The sequence below is a fragment of the Zeugodacus cucurbitae genome, chromosome 4 (genome assembly GCF_028554725.1).
Source record: "Zeugodacus cucurbitae isolate PBARC_wt_2022May chromosome 4, idZeuCucr1.2, whole genome shotgun sequence".
In the NCBI taxonomy this organism is placed as follows: Eukaryota; Metazoa; Arthropoda; class Insecta; order Diptera; family Tephritidae; genus Zeugodacus; species Zeugodacus cucurbitae.
The window spans coordinates 26,824,454-26,837,009 of NC_071669.1; the positions used below are offsets into that span (position 1 = coordinate 26,824,454).

General features: G+C 34.7%; 1 long non-coding RNA gene across 3 annotated transcripts; it reads left to right on the plus strand.

Moving 5' to 3' along the window:
• Window positions 1-1,848: 1,848 nt before the first annotated feature.
• Window positions 1,849-12,193, plus strand: LOC114804554 (uncharacterized). 3 transcript variants are annotated; one of them, XR_008470945.1, is made up of 7 exons: window positions 1,849-2,370; window positions 2,417-2,650; window positions 2,721-9,095; window positions 9,150-9,959; window positions 10,036-10,291; window positions 10,363-11,495; window positions 11,554-12,193. It is a non-coding gene; the product is annotated as an uncharacterized LOC114804554 (long non-coding RNA). The 3 variants fall into 3 exon arrangements; XR_008470944.1 differs by having other exon boundaries at window positions 2,426-2,650; XR_008470943.1 differs by having other exon boundaries at window positions 1,849-2,650.
• The last annotated feature ends 363 nt before the right edge of the window (window positions 12,194-12,556 follow it).

Consider the following 12,556-nt stretch of genomic DNA (forward strand, 5'->3'; position numbering starts at 1 on the left):
AAGACCTAGCCAGCGTAGCCGCTGTCTTTTTATTCGCTGAACTATGTCAATATCGTCGTATAGCTCGTACAGCTCATCGTTCCATCGTCTGCGGTATTCGCCGTTGCCAATGTTCTGAGGACTATAAATCTTGCGCAAAATTTTCCTCTCGAAAACTCCTAGTGTCGTCTCATCTGATGTTGACATCGTTCAAGCTTCTGCACCATTAAGCAGGACGGGAATGATAAGCGACTTGTAGAGTTTGATTTTGGTTCGTCGAGAGAGGACTTTGCTGTTCAATTGCCTTCTCAGTCCAAAGTAGCACCTGTTGGCAAGAGTGATTCTGCGCTGGTTTTCGAGGCTGACATTGTTGGTGTTGTTGATACTGGTTCCCAGGTATACGAAATTATCTACAACTTCGCAGTTATGACTGTCAACAGTGACGTGGGAGCCAAGACGCGAATGCGCCGACTGTTTGCTTGATGACAGGCGATATTTCGTCTTGTCCTCATTCACCACCAGACCCATTCGCTTCGCTTCCTTATCCATGCGGGAAAAAGCAGAACAAACGGCGCGGTTGTTGCTTCCGCTGATATCAATATCATCGGCGTATGCCAGCAGCTGTACACTCTTGTATAAGATTGTACCTTCTCTATTTAGCTCTGCAGCTCGTATAATTTTTTCCAGCATCAAGTTAAAGAAATCACACGATAGTGAGTCACTTTGTCTGAAACCTCGTTTGGTATCGAACGGCTCGGAGAGGTCCTTCCCAATCATGACGGAGCTTTCGGTGTTGCTCAACGTCAACTTACACAGCCGTATTAGTTTTGCGGGGATACCAAATTCAGACTTCGCGGCATAAAGGCAGCTCCTTTTCGTGCTGTCGAAAGCAGCTTTAAAATCGACAAAAAGGTGGTGTGTGTCGATCCACTTTTCACGGGTCTTCTCCAAGATTTGGCGCATGGTGAATATCTGGTCCATGGTGGACTTTCCATGTCTAAAGCCACACTGATAAGGTCCAGTCAGTTTGTTGACGGTGGGTTTAAGTCTTTCACACAGTGCGCTCGATAGAACCTTATAGGCGATATTTAGGAGGCTTATCCCACGGTAATTGGCACAGTTTGTGGGATCTCCTTTTTTATGGATTGGGCAGAGCACACTGAGATTCCAATCGTCAGGCATGCTTTCTTCCGACCATATTTTGCAAAGAAGCTGATGCATGCCGAATTTGAATAGCTCAGCCGGTAATCTATCGGCCCCTGCCGCTTTGTTGTTCTTCAGGCGGGTAATTGCTATTCGAATTTCTTCATGGTCGGGTAATGGAACATCTATTCCATCGTCATCGATTGGGAAATCGGGTTCGCAAACTCCTGGTGTTGTACTTTCACTGCAATTCTGCAGGTCGGAGAAGTGTTCCCTCCATAATCCCAGTATGCCCTGGACATCGGTTACCAGATTACCACCTTGGTCTCTACATGAGTATGCTCCGGTCTTGAAACCTTCGTTAAGTCGCTTCATTTTTTCATAAAATATTCGAGTATTCCCTCTGTCTGACAGCTTCTCAAGCTCTTCGTACTCACGCATTTCGGCCTATTTCCTTTTTTGTCTGCAGATGCGTCTCGCTTCCCTCTTCAGCTCTCAGTCTCTATCCCATCCCGCACATGTTGTGGTCGTTTGCAACGGTGCGAGGTAGGCAGTCTGTTTTCTCTCCGCTGCGAGACAGCAGTCCGCTGCAACCAGATAATGGTCCGAGTCTATATTTGGTCCTCGGAGCGTACGCACGTCTAAAATACTGGAGACATGTCTTCCGTCTATCACAACAAGATCGATTTGGTTACGCGTGTTTCGATCAGGAGACAGCCAAGTAGCTTGATGTATTTTCTTATGCTGGAATCAGCGAAGTCGATCAGCCTCAGGCTGTTTGGCGATGTTTCGTCATGGAGGCTGAATTTTCCGACAGTTGTGCCAAAGACACCTTCTTTACCCACCCTGGCGTTAAAATCGCCAAGCACGATTTTGACATCATGGCGGGGGCAGCGCTCATAGAAAGCATCTTTGGTCACATCGTCCTTCTCTCGCAAATAAGCGATATGTTGAAGAACCTCACTTTTATGCGGATTGTGGCTAGACGTTCATCAAGAGCACTAAATTTATTAATCTAAATGTGAAATATTAGCTGTCATCGATTGGCCAACTGCTATTGACAAGCCAATCGAACAAACTTTCCAAATTTTCATACGAACTGGCAGCACTGAAATGGAATTGTCTATACTTGGGCGAACTGAAGTCTTTGACAGTTCGCTAACAAAACAATTTAATTTTCAAAGTTGAAAGAGATAGAATAATTTTATGTTAAAAACGAAAATGGAAAACAACGAGTATTTTAATTTGGTAAGAAAGTAATGTATTGTGTTTTTACTAATAAATTATTGTGCAGGTTTCTCAGTATTTACAAAATGAAGAGGAGCTTATGATTGGGAGTGCTGGTATACTAGCATTTTTAGATGAATTGCCATCTAGCTCCAGCTCGGAATCTTCATTATGCTCTGAGGAATCGGAAAGGGAGGAAATCTCTAAATGCCAAAATTTGGCGAAGTCATTGATGGCTATGGTGAGAATAAATTCAAATCGCACAGGAGATTGCGGCGTTCGACCGTGGAATTTTTAATAGGTATGTATATATGGACGCATATTTTCTTTTTATTGACTTAACAAATTTATTTGGGCATTCTTTCTTTCAGACAAATATACAAATATCCCTATGAGCCCAAAACAAATACTGGTGGAAAAGAAATTGTACCACCTAGAAAAAAATTATATATTTATATTTGGTACTTGAGAAACACCGTCACTTTTCGGCAACTTGCTAATTTGTTTGGAGTGTCTTCTTCAACTGCTTGGAGTATAGTTTCGGGTGTAACTAATTATATCGATTTCTCACGAATACATTCGGTGTCTAAACAGTACTGTCGCAGTTGCAAGAAAAAGAAAGTTTGAGGTTTACCAAATGTTATCGGTTTTATAGACTGCACTCATATCCGTATAAAAGCTCCTAGAGAAAATAAAGAAAATTATTTCGATAGAAAGCATACATATAGTATAGTGCTTCAAGCAGTTGTGGATGCTGATAAAAGTTTCGAAGATGTAACTTGTGGTGACCCTTTTTCTCTTCATAACAGCAGAGTTCTTCGTAGATCGCATCTTCTTGCACTAGCGCAGACAGATTCAGAGAGACTATTTCCAAGTGAGACTTTCATTTTGGGCGATTCAGCATACCCTGCTACAAATTGGTTGGTACCACCTTTTAAAGACTATGGAAACTTGACCGCGTCGCAACGAAATTTCAACAAATTGCACTCATCTACAAGTATAGCTGTAGAAAATGCTTTTGGTTTGTTAAAAACAAGATTTAGAAGAATATTACATTTTACCGAACAATCAAATATTTGTTTTGTAGTGAATATAATAGTATGTTTACATATGAAAATAATCTCGTTCTAATTTTACATATAGCCAAATGAGATTATCAATTCTCAAATGTGTTGTATTTGTTGTTGTATTACACATCTTTCTCTCGCTGTCGGTCATATTTGTTTACATTTTCATTTGACGTTTCTCCTCTTCTTCGCAAAATTATCGATAAAACTAGGAATAACACCGAAAATCTAGTTGCATAAAACGGGATAATTTTATAATCTCGGATTATCCAGAGAGCAATTTTGATGGGAAATCTCGTTTCTTAATTACAGATTATCGAGTTAAGCTCGTAAATGGAGATAATCTCGTTATATGTAAACATAGTATAATTGTTAGTGCTTGTGTTCTCCATAATATATGTATAACTCTCGATGATTTAAGTATTGAAAATGACCAAGATGAAGATTTAGAAAACAGTTTACAAGATGAGTCCCATGAATATCATCAACAAACAAAACTTTCATGAATTCATTATCTTAAAATTATAAAAATTTATCAAAAATTCATTTAAATTCTATATATATATTAAAAAGTATCACAAATTCATTTAAACTTTATATATATATATATTCATATTTCTATGTACCCATTAAAAAGTAACAAAAATTCATTAATATTGATATATACACATAAAAACTATAAAAAACATCACAAATTCATTAAAATTGCTATATACACATAAAAACTATAAAAAATATCACAAATTCACTTAAACTTAAAAGTAATTTAAATTAACAAAGTATTAAAAATTCATTTATATAATATATACACAAGTTTAAATCTTTAAAACCTATTACCTAAACAAAGATCTTTTTGAGATTGCCAATTTTTCATTTTCTATATCCCTTATAGTTTGGAGTACAGAATTGTTGAACTTTCTTGAATTGTTTTTCGTCGGCGGTTTAGTTGTGTTGGTTGCAGCGGAGTTGTTGAGGTATGTGGGACCGAAGATGTAGTCGGAACGGGAGATGTAGTATAGTCATGACATGTATCGGGAAGTGATTGGCTGATTATAAGGCCAACAGAGAGCGTTTCTAGCCAGTACACTATCTCCGAAAATTTCTTCTATATATGGAGCAATACATGGAGACGCACCCGTTCTGCTGGCATTGTCTTTGGCCGTTTTATACGCCGATAGCAAAGTGCTCATTTTATTTTCCAATGCTATCACTGTTGTTGAAGAGTTCTAATTACATAAAGTTTTTACAAACAGCTATATATAAACTTTTAACTTACGGTGAAGCCTTGTGCCAGCATGTCCTCCAATACATGAGCGTATGCGTTGCGATTTTTTCTTTGATAGAGAAATTCTTCTCTTCGGGCTAAGTAGCATTTTACCACCCCTTGGTTTCTACCACCGTCCATGTCTTACGTTTTCTACAACAAAATTAATTTTTATTACAGTTTATTATACAATAAATTCGATACAAAAATACTTACGATTTATCTTCGCCTGCTATTTTCAATTTCAAATTAGTGTATAACAATTTTTATAATTTTGACAGCAATTTGTCCTTTAAGCCGTTAACAATAGTAAAATGGTTCTAAAATGTGTAAAACAAAACTTGGTAGCCCTCAGCAAGCGACGATTGTAATTTTAATGAGGTATTAGCATACTCTCCAGCACGAATTCAACTAGATATCTTTGTTGTTGCTTTCATGTGCTGAACGCATAGAAGACGACAAGCGACGAGCACAGCTACGCGACAACAGGCTTGTAGTTGTCGTTGACGCCAAATTAGAAATGTTTCTAATTTTTCCGACGACAATGGCCGCTGTAGAGCTACCACTAAAATGTGAAATGTAAAATTATTCAAAGTTCTCACATGTATGACGTTATTTTGCCAGCAGAAACATAAAATAGCTTTGATATACCATTTATAATAACAATCGATTTTTTAAAACAAATAAATGGTAAATTTTTACATTTTTTCCGCAAATAATTTCACTTTAAACTAAATATGTAAATTTTATTGAAGTGAAAGATTTTAGTACGGCAACAATGAAATTGCTGTTTGAGATGTCGCTGCCGTCTTCAAAATATTTGAGACGCTGGCTTCAAAGCGACATTTGTGATCAGCCGTCGCTACGTCGTGTCGTGTCGTCGTCTTTGTGTTCAGCACTTCACATGTAAAATTTTTGACAGGCGAGCAGCGCCCAAAGATAGCGAGCAGATAAGTGACCAATCGATGGCAGCTATTGTTAAATTAGTATCTATATATAAATGAATGTACGAATATTTGTAACAATCGTAATAATAGTGAACTTTAATGTGTATTGTATAATAATACAAAAAAAAACATACTTAAAACTTTTGAGAAATTTAAATTATAAAAATTTAATAATTAATACTAAGTTTTTTTTTTTAATATGTAAATTTTGTCAATGTATAAATGATAGCTGCAAAAACGTTTGTAAAAATGAAAGATCACTTGTACTGAAATGCTAATATTTACAAATTAATCTATAATATTCTATAATAATAATTTAAATTTTTCATTTTTAAACGAAAAAGTAGGTGACCTATACAATGTAGACCAATGAACTAAATTTAGGTAACGAAAAGATGACCCAACAAATGACCAATACCTGTTACCCTGAAAATGATAAATCGAACCGTCTCCACTGATAGGTGGCTGATTAAATCAAAAACTACTACAGGGGGCTCTGCTAACCACAGAGTGACATATGCCTTTCCAAAACAATAGAAAAATTAGAGCAGAAAGACATATGCAGGATTTGCACCAAAATCAATGGGAGAGAGCGAGCAAGATAATGCGACATGCCGTAAAAGAGGAGAAATGGTAACTTTTTCCTGCTGCTAGAACAAAAGAGAGACCAAAAAAATAATACAAGCTTTCTTTACTGGTAACCAATACACCATATAAATAACTATACTCGTCTTGCAGGGATATGTATAACGTATCGAATAGTTGTACAATTTTTGCTATCGGACAAAGGCTGAAGGAAAAGTGGCAAATATCAAATACCCCGTGCGTCCTGGAAGTGTAAGCTGCGCATATTATGTGAGGACTGTTTTGGTTTCTTTAGAAGATTCTGTAATATCTGTTCTTTCATTAATTTCACTAGTACTAGATTCACCCAATTTCTGGGAGAAGGGTTTCCATAAAATATAAAGTAAAATTTTATTTTTCAGGGATTCTAAATCTAGCACGAGCAACGTTCTAGCCTTAACATCCATGCTCTTGCTGTAGTATTTCCATTGAACTAATTTCGATGAATCCATGTCCTTGTAAAGCGATACAACATCGTTATGATTCCTGAATACAAGGAGAAAATGAATCAAAAAAGTCCTCCTAATTAAACATACAAGAAGTTTTTACATTTTTATGATCACAAACATTCACTTAAATTTACCCTTTAATTTCTGTGTTTTAGCTGCTAATGGCACGGCCAACTGAGGTGCCGATAAGTCCAAAAATACTGCAACTGCTTTTCCCTCTAGCTCATTGGCAAAATCCAGTGGACACACGTCACGATGATAAACGGTTACAAAAGCACCTAAACCATGTCATTCCAATTCTTCACGTGCTTGTGTTGACCAAAAGGTTTAATTGCACGTAAAAAAATGCCATTAAACCTAATATCTGATGTGTAAATGATTTCTGTTTGATGTAGCAGCGTTTGCATCCATAGTTCTGTATTTGCTTGCAGCACATATTCCATCTATTCGAAAGTTCTACGCAGCTACCATAAGTGGCACCAATTGGGTTGCGTACCTTTAACGCGCCGTATGAGGTTTGAAATATCTGTATGGAAAATTCATTAGAATTTAAGGCAAGATAATATTATTATATTCAAAATTATTTACGTATTCAATGGTTTCGCCTTTGATGTTGACTATTGTTGGCGTAGCTTCTATTGCGTACTTCGAATTGTCAGCGCAGCGAAGAATTACTGTATCACCCTCTTCAATTCCATATTTTGGCTTTAGAAAATTTTTATTTTACGTTTTACATAATTAAAAATGCGTGCTTCAATAATTTAAACTTTAATTAGGCTGCAGATCACTGATTTAAATAAAACCCACAAAATAATACTTCACAAGCAGCCATGATATAGCTCAAAACAAAACTTGTTCAAACACGAGAACTTTGGTGGTTTCAGGGTGCTGTAGGAGAGAAGAGTTGAGGTAAATGTTTATGCACATCCCAGCAGATTTAAAAGCGAGATCTCCTGAAATGAGGAATGAAGGAGTCCTCCTATTTACCTCTTTTAGGAGCAGTAAGGGAGATTTTTTAATTTTGTTCTTATATTGTGTTTTTTTTATATTTTATTGTAGTGTTGACCTAATTTTGTCATCTTTTAGGATCAAAAAAGGAGATTTTATACTTCTATTGTGATTTTTTTTACTTCATTTCAGTATTAACCTCCTTTTGTCCTCTTTTAGGAGCAATAAAGGAGATTTTTTAATTTTTCGTAGCTTAAAAATCGTACTTTTGCTTCAAAAATTACAATTTAACGGGAAATAATAACTGTTAATTTTTGTCTTCAAGCAATTGTTCATTTCTACTGTGTTTTTTAAAGCGTGCAGACGTAAGTGTTAAAATAAGTGTAAGTGATATAAATATCTATTGAGTATTAAATATTTTAAATTGGTAATTAAATGTACTCTAAAAGGCATTTAAAACGCCTAGTGAATAAAAAATTAATTAATTTATATAAAAAACAAAATAATACACAAAATGAAAATGATGTGAAAAGTGTTAATGAAATTGAAAGTGATACAGGCTCTAAAGAAGTTTTTGAAGAAGTTAGCCATTTCAAAACAGTTAGCCATTTGGGCAATTGAAAATCGAATAACAAAGGCCGCATGTAATAGTCTTCTTGCAATTTTAAACTCACAAAATTTAAATGTGCCTATATCAAAAAATAAGCTCTTACAATCTTTCCAACCATTTAATAATTTACTGCAAGCTTTTTGCAATTGCTGAAGACGATCACTTTCATTTTGTTCCCATTTTGCATCATTGTTACTAAATTAATAGATAATAATAATAAAAACATAACATAATACTTGTAAAATAATATAATATTATACACTTAAATATAGATAAATAAAATGGCGTCACAAAATAACTTTTTATTCAATTCTCTCGTTAAGTTTATCTCTTGCAAATATTTTTTCATAACTCTTTAGCACATTTTTTTCCTAGAATGCGGAAATTCTTCAATTTTAAGTGGATAATATATCAATGTGTCCACCAATACTTCCCGAAACACCTCCTCCTGGCAGAAAAACATGGAACAAAGAATACGGAAGATAGAGGAAATATCGGCGCAGAACACTATACTCCTGGATTCCTATACTTCGGATTATTGACATATTGCAACCGAAGAAGATTGAATTAATGATATTTCCTATTAAAAACATGAATGATTTAGCATCTACAGAGTCCTTGCTTTTGAATAAGCCTGAGGAAGAAATTGTAAGATGTTACTAAACAGTTTGAGTTTATTATAGGTGGCGTATCTGAAGCAAAAATTTTCAGAGAGACCCCCATCAAAAATTTTGGATGAAGTGATTGCGGAGTCCCTGCTCCTAAAAGTGAATTGGGATGGAGCCAAAAAAAAAGTTGCATTGAAGAATTATGCACTTTTCAATAAATTTCTTTACGGTAATACATAATTTCAATTCATGTCATCTATTTTTTAACAAGTTTAATTTTTAGAGGCCTTAAAAGATGATTACTCATACCCTGATTTTGAGGCAAAGATCAAAAAGGCGTTTCTCAAATGTAAGGCTCAGTTCTACAGGAACACTTATAATATAAAAAAAACAATAGATTTCATGTACATTCATTTAATTAGAAAACTTTAATAAAAAATAATATTATAAAAATTTGTTTTTGTTAAAGTAATTGCAGGTTGAAAATAATATAGGATTTATCATAGAGATCTCCTATATCAGTAATCATAGAGATCTCATTTAGGAGTAATCATAGAGATCTCCTATAGCAGTACAGGAGTAATGGTAAAGGAGTACTCGCGTTCCAATGACATGCAATGTTAAAAACGAGTATACAATTTTACGTGTATTTACACACGAGTATTAGGAGTAATAGGGAGTATAGGATATCTCCTAATCCAGGAGGTTTCAAACGATCATCCTAAAATCTGCTGGGATTGTGCCCTTTGTTGCATATGTGTGTATGTAGTGGTGTTATTATTTCTTTGAATGTGTTGGAGTTTCAGTACCCATGACTTGCTTGGACACAATAGTAACTTTTTGTAGTTAAATGGCAATCTCGGAAGTTAGAGTGGCAACATTCATTAGCCCTAATTTTTGTATGTATAAGAGAGAGATGCACGTACTACATGACCGCCGTTCATATGAAAAGAAAATTAGAAGTGAGGTGATGTAAGTGCGTATTAATAATTTGTTACTGATATTATTTTATATGTATAGTAAATTTTCTCTTTACGGAATATACCTGGAGAAAATGGTCTTGGAAGGCAAAGCGAGCTGCAACGTACATCTGGTGCGTACTTGCAAAACTTAAAAGAGAAGCAATCTTTTGTTAGAATATAGTTTTATCTTTTTATTATCCTTTTCAGATATTTGTAAACTTCGGAAGAAAAACTAAAACTTAAGTCTACTCCCATGAAGGAATGTAGCTATACTTGGTATGGGTGCGGGGAATCCTACCAGCATTTCTTCAAGACATGCAACGGCAATCGCTCATCAATCGTACAATACAAATTAGAATTAGAATTCGACTTATGATGGAAGCAGCACTCGTAGTCTTTTGTGTTAGGAAGTAACAAAAATCATGCACCTAGTAATACAACGCAAAATATGCTACAACAACAGGTATTATTGAAATGAATTTAATTGCAAAACAAAAACAAACCAATAATTTTGATAATCTTATTATTTAACAGAGCATGCATATTGGTATAATTACTTCCAATGGTTATAATAAAGAATGGTGGATAATCGACAAATAATGTAACATGTGTACCAGAGAGCTGCAACGGGTATATCATTTTCGTGCACACTCGAATGTCCACTCTGATTTTGTTTGATCAAACTTTTCGGTATGAATACACGTATTGATCGCTTGGAGACATGTTCAAAACGAACGAGCCTTTCGCGACACTCGAAACACAAGCATATATGCTTGTTTTAACAGAATGCCGAGTTGACACTCGTTTGTGAACGAGCTGGAACTCTAACCCGATCGTATTGAATGTGATCGAGTCACACACGAGTGTGCACAAAATTTGAGAATATGTATGTATGTAATTGGCAGTCATGCTATTATTGCGTAGTGATTGTCAACGATTATTGGTTTTGTTTGTTTTGTTTACTTTTTCTAATTCATAATGACAACGATAGAAAATTTCTGTTGTGAGAACATTTCCAATGGCACAAACACCTTATCTGGTCTACACCTGAAATTTGTGATTTAAAAAAAATTAAAATATTTAAGTGCAATGAAATGTTTTTTATTTATGATTTATAAATTAATAAGTCTTGAGTGAATTCTATTCTTAAATTGAATTATTCTTTTATAATATGTACTATGTACGTCTAATATTCAAATTATTCAACCAAAAAAGCTAAGACAGAACGCGTCATCCCGACGCCAACATATGTGTGTACGTATGTTTATCTATTATTTTTTGGTTTTCGAGTGCCACTCGAGTGTGTTGATCACAATCAACACGTGCACGACACACCCGAAAATATAATATACATAAAATCCGAGTTTGCTGCTTGAACTCGAACATAGGAGCGTCGTGATTGTTCGTTTGCGTTATTTTCGCTTCGGGTTCCAAACTCGATCGAACACGTGTTTGAAGAGTGTTACGACACACTCGTACCGAATTTAAGCTAGTGTGATTGAACACACTTGAACATACCCGAAGCTGCTCTCTGATGTGTACATATGCCTTCAACCAGCAAGTAATCACTATTCAGACAACAACACCATCAGTAGTTCAACAATTAATACATATTCAAATTCCCAACAAAAGCCAAAATCGCACACCGCAACCGGCAAATAACAAGGGTTGTTCTACGAATATAGCTATTTTAATTATTTCTAACCAACTATAAATATTTTTCAGGCATCGGATGATGTACAACAAATTACATCGGACTTTTGGAGTAGCAGTTTCACAACTTATTTTCGACGTGCTAAACACAGAGTCTCATATATTGCCCTTGGATCTACACAATAGGTAGTTAACATAATAACAGAGCTCGAAAAAAAAACTAAAAATGAAGAAATAGAAGTGGTTTATCCTGCTTCTGATTTGACTATGCTGAACTTACAGTTTATCATTTTTAATATTATGATTGTTAATTTATAAATTTTGAACGTTCGAAATAGCACTAAATTTATTAATCTAAATGTGAAATATTGTTAAATTAACATCTATATACAAATGAATGTACGAATATTTGTAACAATCGTAATGAAATTTAATTTGTATTGTATAACAACACAAAAAAACAATACTTAAAACTTTTGGGAAATTGTAAATTATAAAAATTTAATAATTAATACTAACATTATATGTAAAATATGCAAATTTTGTCAATGTATAAATGATGAAAACGTTTGTAAAAATGAAAGTTTACTTTGTACTGAAATGCTAATATTTAAAAATTAATTCTATAATATAAAAATGAATCGCAAAATGTGTTGCTAAGCGCATAACTCGAGAACCGCTGAAACGATTTCGCAACTTCTTTGTTTAGAATGTTTTTAGAGGTACCGGGATGGTTCTTACGGAGAGAAAAATTAGAAAAATTGCATGAATCCACAATTTTCAAATCACCCATACAAACATTTGTGTCGTTAGTCTCGAAAAAAGTCGAGAAGGGCCAAACCGATCTGGCTAATTTTAGTTTTAAAATATTTATGGAAGGCCAAGGAAGGATTAGAAATTAAGTATATATCGAAAAATTGTGAGGAAGATAACAAGAAGATGATTTTATTTGAATTGACAACAAAATTATAAAAAAAAAACAAAACAAACAAGTAAGGAAGGGCTAAGTTCGGGTGTAACCGAACATTTTATACTCTCGCAATTTATTTATTTAACTTTATTTATATTATATAAT